The sequence below is a fragment of the Hipposideros armiger genome, unplaced genomic scaffold, assembly GCF_001890085.2.
Source record: "Hipposideros armiger isolate ML-2016 unplaced genomic scaffold, ASM189008v1 scaffold_693, whole genome shotgun sequence".
Taxonomy (NCBI): Eukaryota; Metazoa; Chordata; class Mammalia; order Chiroptera; family Hipposideridae; genus Hipposideros; species Hipposideros armiger.
This window is the reverse complement of record NW_017732043.1, coordinates 361573-369483: the sequence shown is the minus strand read 5'-3', so window position 1 is coordinate 369483 and position 7911 is coordinate 361573.

Sequence of the window (7911 nt, the reverse complement as noted above, 5' to 3'; positions counted from 1 at the left end):
AGTAATATTTCATTTTCCAATCCAGGAACATACTCTATCTCTCCAGTTATTTAGGTCTTATCTCTCTAAGTAATATTTTGTTGTTTTTAATGTGGAGATATAGATGTCTTTCATTAGATTTATTTTCTCTTATCTGATTTTTTACACTATTGTACATTTTTTAAATGTTATTTTCCAGTTAGTAGTGAGTAGACACTTGTTCTATGGCTGGGATCACTAGTAGTTCTTACCTGTTACAAGAGCCTATACACAGCTATTAAACGTGTATTAGCAGTTCAAATGGTTTTCTCCTCTTATTTGTGGTCGACATTTCCTCTACTGATGAAAGGAGTGGTGAAGTTTCTATCCTATAAACAGCTCCTCACACTCTGATGTGTTTTGGGGGTTTCTTTATGGGGTCAGCTTTATGACTTTTTTAAACTATTATTTTTATAGTTTATCTGGCTTGTTTTGGTTGTTAATTTGAAACTGATGGTCTCCTGTGATTTTTTTACATCCCAACTAGAAATTGATCAGTGATTTTTTTTTAATAGTTGCAAGACAATCTTCCTTTTTACTGTGTCTGAAAGAGCAAAAAGGAAAAATATCAAATAGCACCAGGAATCCAAGCACTCATAATAAAAACTAATGTTTGCTCAGTGCTTGCTGTGTGCTAGGATTTAAAAATATCAACTCATTCAATCTTTAAAATAACCCTATCCAGTAGGTTCGATGATCATTATCCCCATTTTACAGATGAGTAAAATGAAATACAGCTTAAGTGGTTTGTCTAATGAAACACAGTTGTTAAAAGGTAAAATGGTTACTGATCATCAGTAGTTGGAATTTCAAGCCTATATTTTTACCTACTTCCTCACAATACCTCTCTACCAAATCTGAGCATTCCTACATTGACCCTGATTCTGCAAATATAATAGCTATCTGCATTTTTCTTTTTCTTTTTTTTTTTTAAGCTTAGTCATCCTGCCACCTGTTGGCAGCTCAGCGGCTGCTCAGCTCGGGCTGGGAATCGAACCGCTGTTGCTCAGAGCTCAAACTCTTGAGCGAGCTCTTGACCAACTGAGCCACTTGGCCGGCCCTGTCTGCGTTTTTCATTGTAAATGCTCATTTCTTCTTTGAATTGCACCATATCTGTGTTTTTACATCTGAAAAATCTATTCACTTAGCATTTTGATATAATAACAGTAGATATAATTTATTAAGTACTCATATAAAAGATACTGTGTTAATAGTTTTGTGTATATTATTTACAAACTTCATAAAATGTCTGATTGATAGATAGATGATGACATTATGCCCATTTACTCTGGAGAGAACTAAGGTTCAAAGACAGCAATTTTCTTAATTTACATAAAAACTAGTAAGTGAATAAGACTGGAACCTGACCTGTCTGGAACCCAAAGCCCATGATGCACCCTCTCATGAATGATTGATTATCCAAGTCTTCACCTAAATTTGTCTTTATCACCCCCTTTCCTCACCATTGCTTAGATACTCTAACTGGATAGATACACTACTCCTCTGTATAACATTATGACTTCATTTTTTCTTGCTGGTTTTCTGAATCCATTTGTTTAAATGTAAGGGCTCTGTTAATGTCTACATTATATTTATATATTTTTTATATATTTTAAAGGCCGTTTTAAACATTAAAACTTAGATAAAGAACATCCTAAGAAAACAATTATTAATGAAAAAGAATAAAATTAGTCAACCAAGCAGCCTTTCAGTTGTGTGCAGTAGACTGAAGGCCAGGGCTACGCTCTGGGTTGGACCTGATTCTTAGCTCTTGGAGTTGGCTGAAATAACAGTCTCTCCACTGATGCTCAAAATGCCAGACGCTGCTTATAACCCCACATCACCACTATTACCATTCCTTTCCAGCAACTCTTCCAACTGACTTTACCCTACTTCAGAATACCTTCTGTGTCCATTTCAACTTGGATTCAGAAGGAAAGGAGTTCAAGAAGGCCATGAACTCCTCAAGACTGACTCTGGACTCACATCTTGCCACCATTATTGACTGGAAAATTTATCCAGGTCTTGCCACATAAATCAAAAGTCTGGCGTGTAGTTTCTATGATTATTTCTTGAATCATTTAGATGAAATAAGAAAAATTCAATAATAAGAGCTTGTAATCAGAGGGACTCTAACTTGATTTGCTAATACTCAAACTATGATAGTCCCTATGTGAAAAAATCTGTAATCCCTGATTTTGGGCCTATTTCTGAAATGTAATGGCACTTAACAAGATTCAAGAAGACTTAACACTTATCTTCATTCTCAGTACAGAAACTCTTCAGAGAAAAAAACTGTGCTACTCCCTTAGGACTGAATCTCATTTCAGACACATGTTCCTTATTATAGCCCATGTGCAATTATTTAAATGTCATGAAATCCTGAAAATGTGTTTGATAAAGTAATTGAAATTACTTCATATAATTTATTTTACTTTCAATGATGGAAATGTGTGCACATAAATGTCACTGCACTGTCAATGCCGTTAATGGCAACTGAGTTTACTCTTTGAGGATTTCTAGTCAGTGGAGATTTTACCTTCCAAACATATAATCTCTCTCTTGCAGCACATGCCTGGACTGAGGCACTGATTAGTGTATATCATTAATAGGAAACTCCCCTATTCAATCTTCTGACCAGAGAGATGAGGCCAGGACTTTATTGAAACCAAGTTTCTGCTCTAACATGACCTCTCTGATACTTTCACAAATTATACAAGTGATTCTTTAAAACCAAGACTTCGCAGAAAGTGAAGTCTTTTTGGAACTGATTTTTGCATGCCTGGAGCAGATGCTACGACTTGCAGTCAATAAGCACTAATGTACGGCCAAGCTGATACAGGAAAAATGAGCTAATATTTCACCCAGAATGATTTTTGCAAAGGGGTCTAGCCTTAGGATCACACTCCATACAGTTTCGTTTCATACATTTTCCTATATATTTGTACAGGTGAAACTATAACCTGCCATTGCCTGAGGAACCTGCCCTTCTGCTATCATGCTCAGCACAGCAGTAGAGAGCTTTTGCCTGGCCTGACAGAAAGTTGATTTTGTCTTTGTCACTTGTAAAGCATGCTTGTTGTTTAACAAGGGATATGCTTTCAAACGAGCATATTAAATGTGTTTGATATAAACACCAGCAGTGAAGGAAGAGTAAATCCTTGACTAAGCACTTGTAATAAATATTTCAGTTTGATGTGGAATACAACACTCCACAGTTGAGCTGGGTAAATATTTCTCTCAGACTGATTAGACAACCGTAGTGACAGAACATTCTGGCAAAGTTTTAAAAAAAAGGGCAGATGTGGCCTCTCCCCATTGTATAATCCCAGAAGGGTATTGTTATACTTACTAGTTCAGAATTAAAAGCAGGTAAAAATTGATTATTTTTAGTTACCTTATGATGTGTTTAGGTTTGAAGACAAATAAATCAAAAACCTAATTTAATATAGAGTCATTGAATTCTTCTGGTTACTTATTCTCATCTATGGAAATGACTTTTGTATTACACATAAAAGGTTATCGTCTCAGCAGATTAATACCTAAACCACTAGAAAAAATACTCTGTAAGTGAAAAAAAATATATACGCTTATGCATAAAAACTTGCATTTTGTGAAAACTACAAATGCCAAATGATGTACAGATCACTGGAAATCATGCTGAATTTTGCCATTTCAATTTTAAGTAAACCCTATGCTGCACAAAACTACAGCTGTATATTTACTGTCATGATAAAACTTCTTTTAAATGTCATGATTTACAACATATATTAGTGCCACTCACATTTTCCTTAGTAACCCACTTTTACTTCTAAAATATCCGAATGTGAATAAACAGAAAGAGCTTCTGTTTTCTGTTTGGATTGCAGAAACTGCAGAAATTAAACCTTCAAAGCATCAAGTAAAGAAAATGAAGACTAAATTTCTGGGCTGGACTCTCAGCAGTACAGTCTACAAAAAGGGGTCTCAATCCTGAGTCTGTGTATTCCTGCACTCCTCCGGGTATGTCCCTCCATACAAATAAAGGCCTTGCAGGGCCAAAGCTCTGGGGACTTGGGACCATGGAATTAGCAACCAAGCAGCCTCAGCATGCTGCCACAGCTTGCACAGACCTCTTACCTACTACATCCTCCAGAGAGTGAGCTAAGGCACAATTGCAAAGCTGAGAAGTGACCCAAAAGATGTTTGTGCCAGAATGCAGCTGTAGCTGAAGCTTGACTAAGGGGCTGGAGTTCGCACAATGTACACAAGGCACCAAGCAACATGTGATGCAGGATGATGCTCGGTGGGACAAGGAAGAAGCCACAGGCCACATGTCTGGCTTTCCCTGGGAAGCGCCAACTATTCCAGGAATTTCAGAATCGAAGCACTTGCAATTCATGATGAAGGCACATTCACCAAAGTAGAAGGACAGCATATATTTTACCAGAATTTTGTTAGTCTGACTTATAACATTTAAATCTTCAGATGTATGTAAATATTTTAGAAATATGTAAAAATTAGATATGTGAAAATCTCTATTTTTAGTTGTACCGCCTGCCCAGCTAAAGTTAGGACCACGACCAGGCTGTCTTTTAGTAAAGTCCTCAGTATCCCTGAGCATGACTATCACATTTTCCTTCATTATAGCATGATTTGACCATAGGTTCTAAAAGAATAAACAGAACTAACTGCCTATACATAATACATTATCAGAGCTACGAGATGCATGCAAAGTGTAAATATTCTGCATACATATATTATCAGATAAAACACAGCAAAAACCATAAATACATTATTCATACATGAAATTCAGTGATTAATATCTCTAAAGCTACATTGCTTCTTGCCCATGGACATAAAATGATTAATTTTCTTTAATGTGTGGAGTGTGACTTCAAAAATTTTACTAAATACATTAACTACTTCAACAGGAGCAACACACAAAAAAACGGCACGCTAAAAGATATTTTAAAATTGAGTTTTCTTGATTTCAAATATATATACAGATACAGAGGGTGCCAAAAAAAGTGTGTACACATTTTAAGACAGAAAAACAAAAGGTGAACACAGTCATGTTTGACTTCTGCAATTATAAAAAGTGCTCAAAGTGGTTACCATGAGTGTAATTTTAATACAGTTTTTTCCTTTCTTAAAATGTGTATGCATTTTTTGGCACCACTGGTGTATATATATACTTACAATCACATTTTTCTTTTTATTTATTAACAATGTTATAAAGTTGGGACCAGCCAAGTGGCTCAGTTGGTTAAGAACTGGCTTGGGAGCACGAACTCTGAGCAGCAGGGCCTCCAGTTTGGTTCCCACATGGGCCAGTGACATTGCGCCCTCTACAGCTAAGATTGCGAGCAACAGCTCGACTTGGAACTGGGCTGCCATGAGTGGCCAGTGAGAGTGTAGGCTGCAGCCCCTGATTCAGTGGACTGCTGTGAGCTACCATGAGTGGCCAGCAGCTGGCAGCCTGCAAGAGCCGCCATGAGCGGCCGTCCAATGGCCAGCAAGTGACTGCCTCACCCGGGAAGAGCGCAATGATAATACCAACATGGGCCAGTGAAGCAATGTCCTCCACAACTAGACTGAAGAACAAAAGGACAGCAACTTGGCTGTTCCCCTTCCCCGATTTCCCAACCCTGTTCCCCTCACTTAATTACCAATAAAATCTTAAAAAAAAAAAAGTTATAAAGTCTAAGAATATTAGAAAACAAAAAACACATGGCTATAACTCCAAAAGGAGGAGGAGTTTATCATTTAAAATCTTTGCCATGATATGTTTCTCAAAATGCTTGAGAATTCTTCATGGCAGAGCAGGTCAAATGGACCATGATAGACTAATAACAGAGGCACGGCCTATTTATATTGGGGCAGGGCATGTTTTGAGGACCTCACTTTTCATTTTTAAACATATCTGTACCAGATTTTGGGTCTATAAAGAAACTTGCTTTAATTCAAAGATTCAGAAAATAATGTTGATGAGAATTAAACATTGTTTTTAGATGGTACCCAAAGTCTCATACCCAAACGGCCCAATAAAGTAACATGAAAATGATACTTTAAAAATAGAATACTGGATGATTCAGAAAAATCATTAAAGATTGTGTTGAGCCAAAATTTTATCATAATGAATAGTAATTTGGCTACCAACAGAAAAAACAAATGCAGCATTCTGTGTGTATTCTCTGCCTTTTTAAAAGGAATTACAGAATCAAAGATAATTTAATATCAACCCTACTTTATAAGAATCTACTTATCATTCAATTTATCATTACCCATTTAACAAACATTGTATAGTACATAATACATACCAGAAATTCTTAAAGACACTTTATAAGTATTAACTTGATCAATAATCATAACAACCCTCTCAGGTGTGCACTAATTATCTCTATTTCATTGATAAATAAACGGAGGAAGAGAGGTTACGTGCTTTGGTCTAGGCCACACAGCTCCAAGTGCAGAGCTGGAATTCAAACCAAGATCAAATGCTCCAGGTCTGACTTCTTTAACTGACCATATTATGCATTACTCAAAACTTTATTAATGCAAATGAAAGAAATAAACTTAACTAATTCAAGCAAAAAAAAATAGCAACAACTTAAACAAAAGCAATGGAGGATATATTGGTGCATATAATGATGAAACCATGAATTATTGGGTAAATTTGATCAAGGTTTCAAACAATGCTACTGGAATGACTTTCCTCTTTTAATGGGTGGCAAAGAAATCCATAATTAATGTTTGTTTGTTTTAATACCTGCAATTTTAGGCAAGGAGTGTCGCTTCTCTATAATTTCAAAAATGTCCTAGGGAGAGCACTCTGCTTGGACCATGCCTCCATCTCTGAGTGAATTACTACAGCTGGTAAGGAGGACAGAATACAATGCCCTGGTCATCTAGACCTGAGGTATGTGTCCAAGCTGTTGTTGCTGGGAGTCTGGTGTTTCACATCAATCATGTGGAGTGTCTCCCACGAAAGGGGTTATGTTACATCAAGAATGGGAAAGGTTGCTGGGAAGAAAGAAGCTGTGCATGATGTGAGAGAAGTCTTCTTTCATTAGAAAAATTTCAGCAGATGGACCAATCATACAAGCTAATTTAAGTTATTCTATTATTAAAACACTCTATTATTAAAAATATATCATGATACAACACAGTATATAATTACACATATTTTCCAAACACATTAATGTCAATATTTTCAAACATATTTTACACAAAACCCATAGACTTACATTCTTCCATTTTTACTATGATCATGGGACTACAATGAACAGAAACTTAGATTTGCTTCTGACTAGCACCACCAGACCCTATTAGCACAATATCTATTGCCTGAAATTTCCAAAATCAGAGGCAATAATACATATTAGTGAAAACTGCAGTGGTTTTGCTTTGAATTTTTGAATCTGGTGTTTTTCTAAAATGCTTGGTAAAGACAGAATATGAACATGTAGAATTTTAATGGTATGTCCATACAGATGCTTTTCAGGACAAAAAAATTAAAGCCACACTTCAAAATAAATGAAAATCATAATCAATATCAGTAAAGATATTGCACAGTCAATATACCTAACAAAAGTTATTTTTTTGGTTAATTTGAACTCTTCCCTGTGATATAATTGAATATCTGTGTTAAGCTACATAAGAAACAAGATTCTAAAATAAGAGGGAGTATTGGAAGGAAGAAATAAAATAATATCCATCTGTAACCAGCGTAGAAGAATAAAAGTCCTATGGAAAGGCATTTTCTACAATAGTCTTCTAAGATTCCTTTAAATGCATCCAGTGATTGGGAAAACAGCACATACTGCAGTGAAATGAAGCCTCCAATTCCACAGAAATACAATCATACAGGAAAAAGTTTTGAATTGCAGTAAAAGTAGTTTAGCTTAGATT